Raw genomic sequence first — 11796 nt, 5'->3', positions numbered from 1 at the left:
GTTTACTTCTGTTTTTATGTAACAAGTGATGCTGTTGTTGCTGTTGTCACTGTGAAAACTAAACTGTAACATGGTGATGGATGGACTATAACTGGATAATACAAACGCATTTTAAGTTTTTCTGATTTTTATTGTGATAAAAATTTTATAGTAACGTTTACTTTTCTTTCTAATTTCTAATGTCAGCGCAGGACTGGATTAAAAGGCCTTGACTGCTTTAAAGGCACATTATGCAAAATTTTCAAACAATGTACTGATGCTTATAGAGCTGCATTTAGGATTATTTTCGTAATCGATTAATCTGTTGATTATTTTCTCAATTAATCGGTCAGTTGTTTGGTCTACAAAATGTAAGAAAATGGTGAAAAATGTTTATTGGTTTTTCCCAAAGCCCAAGACAAAGTCCTCAACCCAAACATTGTCAGTTTACTAGGAAAATATTCACCTTTAAGAAGCTGGAAACAGAGATTTTTTTTCTTTAAAACATTACTCAAATTGATTAATCAATGATCAAAATAGTTGCAAATTAATTTCATAAACTATTAATATTGGATTAATGTTTCAGCTCTGAATATAATCCATTTCACTAGATGATCCACTAGAAGTGTTGGTGTCTGTCTCTGCAGAGATTTTGCACTCTGCCTGTATTTCATTATTATTTTTCTGTCTTTGGGACATTTTATCAGCTCAAAACCTGAGTATTTGACGTCCTGGGAATAATGAACTTCTTTCTTCTTTCTTTCTTTCAGCTTTGATAAATCCTACCTTTACAAAACGAATCAAGGGTGAATATGCAATTATGTAAATCACCTCACTAACTTATTGACTCCAGAGAAAAAAAAATCTATCTGTTTAAGCTCTGCTGTGCGCCATCTTCACACTGGTCACCATCTTGTATTTTATCATTTTTAGGACCAAACATTCCAGAAGGGTTTTACATTTCTTTTCTCTTTTTTTGACTCCTCTTGTCCAACCTTTCAGGAATAAACGCTGTCAAGTGACGCTCGTGTTAAGCCCAGCTCTTAATCAGCACTCAGCTCGCGGCTCCATTCACTCACACCCTCAACACTTCAGTCTGGAAAGTCCCTCAGCAGGATCAATGCGACCCCTTTTTTCCAGAAGACCCTCGACCTGCTGCTGCAGCACCGAGCGAGCAGACACACTGCAGGCCCAGTGCGTGTACATGTGCAAGAGTGTCCACTGAATGTCATTTTGTGTAAAACTAAAATATGTATATTAAAATGAACTATGGATGCTTCAATTTGTGTTTAATTTTGAGCGCGTGTCCCTTTATAATGATTTTGTGTACGGGGAGCGCGCATATATTCATGTGTGCGTCCCTGTACTTGTGTGCATGCTCGCGTTCACGTGAGATAAGTGTCCATGCATGTGCACAGGCGCCTGTATGTGGATATAAGCAGCATCAATATACATCTAGTCTGCATGATCAGGCCTGTGTGTGCATGTTTGCGCGCACGCCGGCCAGCCTCAGAGAGAAACACGCACGCACACAGACAGACAGACAGAAGCAGGGAGGCAGAGCGCATACTAATCATATCTGTCTGTCAGTTTAATTTTCAGAGATGAGCAGTTCTGGCGTTTGGAAACAGCGGAGCGGTGCGCGGTGTGGGACCGCCGGCTTCCCGGAGCAGATGCTGCCCTATCGATCCGCCCCGCGCGCAGCCAGCACAGAGGGATGCGCGTATGGATGGCGAGTAGCTGGAGGTAAAAATGGTCAACGGCTACAGAGCGAAAATAAAAGGTCCTTTTGGAGGTCGGGGTGAAAGTTCACCTTCTGTGGCTGAAAAATCCGAGAAGGAAGGCTGACACCCGAGCTGCAAGGCCCCCCAACTTTTTACACTACGGGGCCTGGAGGGAAGCTGACACCCGGCCGGGTGTTCAGGGTCCGGGTTTGTCAACACTGGGCTCTGCCACATTGGGCCACTAATACATCCATTCCTGCATGATGAGATTAAAGCTGCAACCATATTAATCTATCAGCAAGTATTTTGGTAATCGACTATTCTCTATAATATACTATAATCGACTCTTGAATATGGATTTTCTGGTTTCTTTACTTATCTGTGACAGTAAACTGAAAGTCTTTGGGCAAAATAAGACATTTGAGGATGTGATCTCTTGCTTTAGGAAACACTAATAAGCATTTTTTTTTTTTTTTTTACCATTTTCTCTTATTTCACAGACCGAACTACTACTCCATTAATTGAGAAATTTACGATGAAAATAATCGTTAGTTGCAGCCCAGAGGAGTTATGATGAGATATTCATCTTAGTGTGATTATTGAGTCTCGTTCTCAGGACGTCAAATACTGACGTTTTGGGTTGATAAAGCGTCCTGAGCGCAGCAAAATAATGAGAAAATAAGAAAATACAAGCAAAGGAGGGAATCCACCACACACTTCTGATGGGTCATAACACTCAGACTGAAAGGGAGTATGTTCATACGAGTCTTTTGCTTTTTGTATTTTTGTGAAAATTATGCATATTTTGTCTTTAACTGCACAATATAAGCTCTTGTACCAAGGCCATTTCCATATGAAGCATTTAGCTCATCCTCTCATCCAGAGCCACTCTCCTCCCCAGCAGCAGGATCAGCAACATTACAGCCAAAACATTTACATTTCAGCCATTTAGCTGATGCTCTCAGACGAGCTTACAGTGAGAGCAACAGTACAGGAGCTTCAAACCCTCCATTACCAACACAGGCCATAAATATACCGAGGAATACTCACATTTGAGCCATTTAGGCGCAGCTCTCATCCAAAGTGACTTTCAATATGGCGGGTGTGGAATAAGCTTTTAATCTATATTGAGCGTGTTTTAGATTTTAACCATTTAACTGATGCTTTCATCCTGAGGGACGTGTACGGCTGCATCAAATCCTGCACCGCCGATATTACAAGCAGCCAATGGCAAGGAGGTCAGGGGTCAGAGGACACTGCCATGACCTTAAAATGACCATTCATGCGCAGGAAAATAAACAGAATATCAGCCAAAAGAGAAGCAGAAAAATGTTTATTTTTGCATGGAAAAAATTAAAGAAAGGAGAGAAATTGCTTACCAAGATTCATAAATTCGTATTTTATTAGAGGAAAATTGAAAAAAAATAAAGAGTAAGGTGGTGTTTTCTGTAGTCATGGATGTGCATGTGCATGCTGACCCCAAAAGGCCTGCATGCTAACATCCCCGAGCTGCAGCAGCAGCAACAGGATGGAGGACATCAAAATAAAACATTATTCATACTGTACTTTACACCACTTTACGCCCCCCAAATCTGCTGTTTAATCGCCGAGCAAACGTGATCATTTATTGGTAAATGATAATAGATGGAGCGCAGGCGCGGTCTTGCAGTTTTGAATGAGATATTGACTTTTGCAGCAGCGAAAAAGAAAAAAAAAAAAAATCTAAATGACGGTTTTTATGCAGCGTCCATCAAAGAAGGGGAATCTAATCTGAAGGATTAAAGGAGCAAAAAGCAGATTTCTTCTGTTTCTGGTGACTTCGCTCTTGCTGTTTGCGCCTAAATAAGGAAATGGAGCTCATCCAGACATCAAAAGGATTATTTTTTTAATTTCCAAAATAAAATAAAAAAATCGTCATGTTGTCATAACAGACTGATGAGGATGATGTCGATGAAGGATTTTGATTCGGACTCTAAATGGGTCGTTTTATTTTCATCTAATCTGGATATCCTATGCATTATTTAATCACTGTCACACACACACACACACACACACACACACACACACACACACACACACACACACAGTAATGACTGGTAAAAATGACATCTGAAACTAAAATCATGCATGTGCACTCTGCCTTTTCTGTCTCTGCAGTGTATGTGAATGTGTGTGTGTGTGTGTGTATGTGTGTGTGTGTGTGTGTGTGTGTGTGTGTGTGTGTGTGTGTGTACAGTACAGTTGTTGCTACACACACACATATACATACATAGAGTAGGCTACATAATACATATAAAACACAACGCAGGTTATTTATTACGTTATTTATTGTCATATATTTAAAAAAAAACAAAGAATCCAGTAGGGACATTTTACACAGTGAAAATTTTCATCTTTTATTTTGAAAAGAAAAAGTTGACGCTGTTAAACATCACTGAAAGTTTTCATCTTATTCAACACTTTTTGTGACAGAAAAACAACTTAAACAAATACACACACTGACAACAAACTTCAGCAGGAGTATATCTTAAAATAACATAACATAAAATAAAATAAAATAAAAACAAATAAAAAATAGTGGTGAAATAAATGCTAAATCCTCCATTAACTCCGTAAACCTGTGAGCATCTATTTGTTGCTGCGCTAAGAAGTAACTATTGATACTGACAAAAAATTCTCTGCTTTTACAGCCATTCTAAATGTCACGCAAACTAAATTAATTTTAGTCAAATTTCGAAACATCTGAGTGTTACAGGTTACACTGGGGGAAAACAGTGAAACACATCAAACAGGATCGATATTTCTTTTTAATTTCCTCCACATGAAAATGTGAAAACACACGCACGCCTCTCTTGTCCAGGTGCTGATTCTTAGATAATATTATAATTATTGCGTTTTTTTTCCTCACTAGAAATAATAACTGCTTATTTGGATTCCATTGTACTTTTTTTTTTTTTTTTTTTTTTTTTTTTTTAGAATTTCAGAATCAACTTTATTTACCAGATGAAGTTAATTCTGTTGCTCTCAGCGTCTCTAACCTTTAATTATTTATTTTCATTTAATAAAACTTTACAGTTTGTAGCAGCGCTTTGGTGTCCAGTGTGTGAAATATAATGTTTGGTTTTAAAAAAAAATCAGGTTTTAAAGCACACAGTGAAAACTGCACAGTAAAGATTTTCAGATTAAACCAAACTTTTATTTGTGCAGCTGCAGGTGTGAAGAAAAACTCTACAAATGTCTCTTAAACTCTGAAAGGCCCGTTAACTTCTGTACAATACTTTTATTTATGGTTTTTAATCCATTGTTTTTATGTTTCATTCCATTTTATTTCTTATGCCCGCCTGTTTATTCACATTGTGTAATTTATTGTTGTTTTATATGTAAAGCACTTAGTAACGCAGGCTTGAAAAGTGCTCTACAAATTAACTTTATTATTACAATAATTATGATTATAACCTATTATTACTATCATCATTATTTTATATTTATTTTTAGCTGTCTTTAAAACACAACTTTGAAAGTATAAATTTACTCAGTATTCAAATCCATATCTTACCACTATAATTAATTAATTAAAGAAACAGAATGCTACTTTTTGTAAATAACATTTTTTGAACATATTTAGACTGTTATATGTATGTTTTATTGCAGTAGAATTAAAATGACTATCCAAATAAAAACATCTGAAAAAAAAAAATATATATTTTTTTTATTTAAAAAATATAAAAATAAAATGCATTAATGCATTGTTTTATTAGGAATCGAAATCAGCCAATTGATATTTAAACGCTCATCTAATCTGAAATAAATACTTTTACAAATTCTCATGATGAGTCTGTGTTATTGTGACACTGATCTGTTTTTCTCTTCCTTTTTCTTGTTGTCAACTCCTTTTTTCTTTTTCTTTTTTTTATTTCTCTCCCACCTCTAACCAATCGATAAAATCAATTATTACCACGAGGCCTGGCGTAACACAGATCACAATGTGAATAATCAATAACTGAATTAATCTGACCATCTTAGATCTGAAAGACAAAAAGAAAATTAATACTGATAATAATAATGGTAGAAATTAGCATTAAGGTAAAAATAAAATATCGACTCCAACACGTTTAACATCAGATAAGTGACGCACACATGAACCTGCAGCACTGATTGTGCGTAAACAGAAATATTGATGATTATGAGGTTAAAAGGGGGGTTTCCATCAGTCTGTTTGATCTGTTATGCAACATAAAAATTATAATGATTAACATGATTCAAATTGAGCTTTTTGTTTTTTTGTTTTTTTTCATTAACCCTGTTTTTTTTAAAGGTCTTCATAAAACCACACACTGTATAACCTGCAGACAAATACAGGCCTGCAGTTTATCTGCATTAAGAGCGTTTGGCCTGCTGCTGCACACATTTCACACATTTCTACCTGAATATATTTCTCACTCCTGGCTAAAAAAAAAAAACTCTTTTATGGTATTTTTTAGTTTACACTCCATATTATAGCAAAATAAATTAAGAGAAGCATCACTTTACATTATAATGTCTGAATAATTCAACAAATGGCTGAAAAATCGATATTGTCTTATAATTAAAAGATGGACTTCAATTTATAACAGATGCTTTCCTTTGAAAAAAAGTAAAATAAATAGATGAAATAGATAAAATAAAATAACACAAACTCAGAGTCCATCTGCCTCCATCAGGGCGAAATTGTTAAACACTGTAGCTGCATGCTGGAAACTTTGAGCTATAGCGAGTGAATGATAATCACATTATTTTTCCTCCATTATTTGCAGGTTTAGTTGCAGTAATGATCGTGTACGCCATGATGTGGAACTTGACTTCGCAGCGTGAATAATGTTATTATCGATCATATCTGGATTAATGCAAATTCACTCGTTTAATTCACTGCATTCGCTGCCTCCTGTGCAGATGAGCCAATAATGTGCCACAGCAGCGAGAACTGCAGGGGAAAAAACTGCTAAAAACTAGTTTCACCTGCAAGAATCAAACATTATAAGAGGGGAAATATTTTTGAATATTTATGCTGAATGACTGTTTTTTGCTACATTAGTTTGATATGATACTTTTCTTTGGAATAAATTAAATTATCTGAAATATATCTGCATATTTTGCCTTTATTAAAAAAATAAAATCTTTTATTCTTCTGAAGTTCTTCATTTAGAAATAGTGAGTGTGTGTTTTGTGTGTGTGAGCGCGCGTCCGATACGAGCACACGCCGGCCAGTATCGATCCGTGCATTTTAAACAGCCTCCTATTTGCCCTACAACTATTTTTCATATAAAATGTAAATATCTCCCTCTGTAATTGGCCCGCATTCTTTATGCAAATGAAATTATCTGGTGGCCCGAGCCGCGCGAGGGAAGGAAAAGTGTTTAATTTATGCAAAATGGAGCTCAAGGGGGAGCAAAGGTCGATAAGTTACAACTTGTCTCAGTTTATTTCTTTTCTTTTCTCTTCCCTCTGTCTTTTATAGCTCGGATTCAAGGCTCATTAGAAGTTTTTTAAAAGTTAAACAATTAGTGATCTCCATCATTAGTCAGGAGAAGTTGAGTTCTGTTCGGCTACAGGTGGAGAAGGAGTTTTTTGTTTTTTTTAACAGGAGGTTTTAATGTGAAAATCCTGCTGTCACTTCCTCAGTGACACATTTTCTGCGAGCTTGCAGTCTGTTTAATCAGATGGAGTTCTGTTTTTATTTTCCTCAGCTCATACTACAATTTTGTTTTATTTTGCTTTTAGTTTTTATCTGTGACAGTTTTTTTTGCATCAAGAATTTAACTCCAATATTGACGTATTATAAATAATAGGGATGCACAATATGTATTTTTAAGCTGATATGATAACAGATAATTATCTGCTTCTGATGGCTGATAGTGATAAGAGAATTTCACATTTTTGTATTTTAAAAAAGAAGTTCATATAAGCTGTAGTTTGTGCACGACTGATGGTAAGAAAGGCTGAGATGTAGTGAGCAAAGATGGATTATTTAATATTCCTGATCTAAGTGACATCACTGTTACAACAAAAAAAAGAACAGTTCTGACTCTTCAGATGTGAATTTAGCCTGCTGTTTTTTAAGTACATAAAACAAACATCACAAATATACTTTTGCTTTTATAGAGCGCTTTGCCCAGAAACTCAAATCAGATGCTCTGTCAAGTCAGATATTAGTATGGCCGATATTATTGGTTATATACTGTGATACTGATACAGCTGCATAGACCAATATTGGCTGATAATTAATGGGCTCTGATATCTATTGTGCATCCCTGATAAATAATCTATTTTATGTGAATAAAAATGAGGAAAACACAATAATTCTCCGAGCTTATTATTACTGAAACTCCATGGTATTGGTTGCAAGGCCAGAAAAAAAAACAGAGGCACTTGGAATATGAATATAAAAATCCTTAACTCATGAAATAACAAACATGTTTTGACTCAGAGAGACGTCATCAGTGTGTCATTGACCCTTTTCAGAACACCTGATTTTTATGATCCATAAAGATCAACATTCTGCCACACAATAATCTGCATAATTATTTCTGTTTGATTCCTACCACAGATTCCTGATGCAGACATTTGACCTGGGACGAGTCATTTTTCAACCTCATTTTGAAAAATTATTCAGTTCAAATAAAACAGAGTAAGTTAGTAAGTACGTATGCAAATGAATTAAACAGCAACTGTCTCTAAAAATTAGGAATTGGTCTCAACTAGAAAAGTTTTTTTGTTGCTTTCCCTGCTTTCCAATTTAAGACATGATACATGTAGAGCTGCAATGATTAATCCATTATTAATAGATTATTTGCCAAATTAATCGCCAACTATTTGGATAATTGATTAACCAGTTTGGGTAGTTTTTTAACACAAAAAAACACCGATTCCAGGTTCTTAAATGTGACTATGTTCTGCTTTCTCTACTCCTCTATGACAGTAAACTGAATATATTTTGGGTTGTGGGTGAAACAATACATTTGAGATCATCATCTTGACCTTTGACAAACAATTATCATCATTTTCTGACGTTTTTTAGAGCAAACAACTGATCAGTTAATCGAGAAAATAATCAAAAGATGAATTGACGATGAAAATAATCATCAGCTGCAGCCCTAAATATATCAACATCATTTAATTTATCAGAGAAGAAAAACATAAACATGAACAACGCAGGGCCTGTACAACACACATGCACTCCCAGGCCTGTGGTGTTTAACACCGCAGGGCTTCACATGCCTTCATCATCACATTAAACATAAACACTGCCACCAAATTACACAGCAAACTGTATAAACTGCCTGTCTCTTAGATAAGGCACAGAGCATATGTCAGTTTCTGCTGTCTAGTGAAATCCTCCAGCATCCCTCCTCCTCTCCCATGCAGAAAACACTGACAAACATGCAGACACACCCACTCAAAACGCTTCGACACAAACATACAAATAAACAAGTCTGCATCTCCCTGATCCTCTGCTTCCCCCCCTCCCTCTCTCCATGCTGCCCTCCACACCTTCCGGTCCCTCTCGGAATAAAAAACGCCTTTCTTGGAAAACCTTGGCGTGCATCTTAAGAAATCCCTCACCGCACGCTGCTTAACATGGTCAGTTGCTGATAAAAATACAGTTTAAAAAGCCTTCATATTGATCACACAAACACAAACACTGAGCTATTTTCTGCCACGGTAATGCATGCTTTTGCCTCGGCCTGTCTCGGCCTAACGGCGTGTGTGTGTTTAAGTGAGGGTGCAGGTGTGTGAGCTCCTGAGTGTGTGTGGGTGTAAATGTGTGTGTCTCACAGCCGAAAAGTGTGTGTCAGTCTCTCCAGCCAGTCAGCCAGTGTAACTCGGTGGGGGATCAAAGGCAGCAGGGTTTCTTCCTTCCTTGGTTTTCCAGTCAGGTTGCCCCCCCCCCCTTTGCATCCACCCCCCTCCTCCTCCTCCTCCTCCTCCTCCTCCTCATCCTCCTCCTCCTCCTCTTCCTCATCCTCCACCTCCTCTTCTCTTGCATCCAGCTTCCCTTCTCTCCTCCTCTTCCCAATTATTCCCTGATTTTCCTTCCCCGCTCGGCTGTTAAATCCACTCTGCATGCTTTCCTGTTTCTTGGCCGCGGCTGCTGCTTCCTCTCCGTCCGTCCGAGGCGAGGCGAGGAGTGTGTGTGTGTGTGCAGCCTCGTCCGCCTCTCTTTCACTCCCTCTCCCTCTCTCCCTCTCCCTTCTCTCTTTAATCAGCATGTTAATAAGAAAGGTAACTAATCAATACATTCAATGGCCTGGCTTGGCGATTGATACCATCTCCATCCACCTCCCCCTCGCTCTCCGCTGCTAAACACACACACAGAGTGACACACTCACACACAAATACACAGCTGGAGGACTGTCTTGGGTGCAGGGGCCCTTGGTGGTAATTTAGTCAAGTCACTTCATTTAGAAAGCACATTTTAAAAAGTTGGACAAAGTGATGCAAAATCCTCATCAATTTTAGGTTAAAAATCTGCCGTGAAAGAACAAGCAAGTGCACACATTGTGGAGTACAAATCGTGACGCAAGTCCAAATACAGAGGAATGAAAGTGGCCTCTGAGGCAGGACTTAAAGGTTTCGTCTGTGGGGGCACTCCTAACACTAAAAAGGGAGGCTGTGTAGACAGTAAAGTCTCCATTCCCTTTGCGTTTCCCTTTTCAGCAAGACTGTCCTCAAGAGTAAAACAAAAGCATTGATCGCTCGTTCAAATGCCTTAAAAGACCTTGTTTTTCAGACAAGGACATCTTGTGGCCATGCAAATTATGGCAGAAGCAAAGGCGGAAGTAAGAACGGTGCAGCAAAATCTTCGGGTTGGATGGATCTGTCAAAAAAAGAGTGTGGCACTTTACTTTCAGTCAATGCTGGTTTCATTCAACTATGTCTGTGATTTTTTACAGAACCTTAACCAAGTATGAGTCAGCAGGTCATTGAAAACAGTCAAAGAAACCATTTCTGTAATGGTCTCTGTAACAGTTTTCAAAAGGAAATTACATTTTGTTTTGTTAAGTTTTGAGGACTTTTTGGTTTCAGAAAATCCAACAGTTTTTGATCCAAAGACGAGAACTAAAAAGTCATTGTTTTTCAGATAAGGACACTTTGTGGACATGCAAATTATGGCAGAAGTAAAGGTGGAAGTTAAGTATGATGCCACAACACCTTGTACTGGAGACCTAAATACTGGCTTCATTTAACCATGACCACAATCATTCCAGAACCTTAACTGAGTAGTATTTGAGCCAGCAGGTCAGAAAGCAGGAATATAAATAATTTTTGTAATGGCAGTTGTAACAGTTTTAGAAAGCAATGACAAATGATTTTGTTCATTTTGTTTCCTTAAGTTTTTAGCACTTTTTGGTTATAGTCTTGAACATGGAGAACCAAGTTTTCAATCTGAAGATGGGACCTAAAAAGACCTCATTTTTCTTTTGGCTATGAAAATCATGGCAGAAGCAAAGATGGAAGAAAGTATGATGCCACAAAACCTTGAAGTGGGGAATTAGAGTTGGATTGACTGGTCAAAAAAGTGTGAGACCTTTCTTAACAGCCAGCAGCGGTTTCATTTAACCATGACCGTGATCTTTTCAGGACCTTAACTAAGTAGTTTTTGAGCCAGCGGGTCAATAAATAGTGCATTAATTATTTTTGTAATGGTGATTTGTAACAGAAGGAAATGACGAACAATTTTGGTAATTTTTTTCATAAAAATTTGTGGGGGTTTTTTGCTTTGTTTTAGCGTCGAACATAGAATATACAACAGTTTTTGATCTGACGATAAGACATAAAAGAAATTTGAGAGTCTAAAAGATCGGAAATGAAAGAAGAGGCCAGTGAAAGCCTACAAAACAAACACCAGGGTTTTAAAATCAATTCTATACCGCACTGGAAGCAAATGAAGAAAGGCCAGCACACGGGTAAAGCAGTGATTTCTTTTGGTGTCAGATAAATCGAGCAGCAGCGGAAGACTGACTGACACCAACATATAAGGACTACAGTACACTACACGTACTGTAATACTTTGTACAGTCCTGGCGATAAGACTCAAAGGTCTGGATAACTTTCT

This window comes from Lutjanus erythropterus, chromosome 9 (assembly GCF_056507025.1).
Source record: "Lutjanus erythropterus isolate fLutEry1 chromosome 9, fLutEry1.hap2, whole genome shotgun sequence".
Lineage (NCBI taxonomy): Eukaryota > Metazoa > Chordata > Actinopteri > Lutjaniformes > Lutjanidae > Lutjanus > Lutjanus erythropterus.
Note: the sequence above shows the minus strand (reverse complement) of the source record.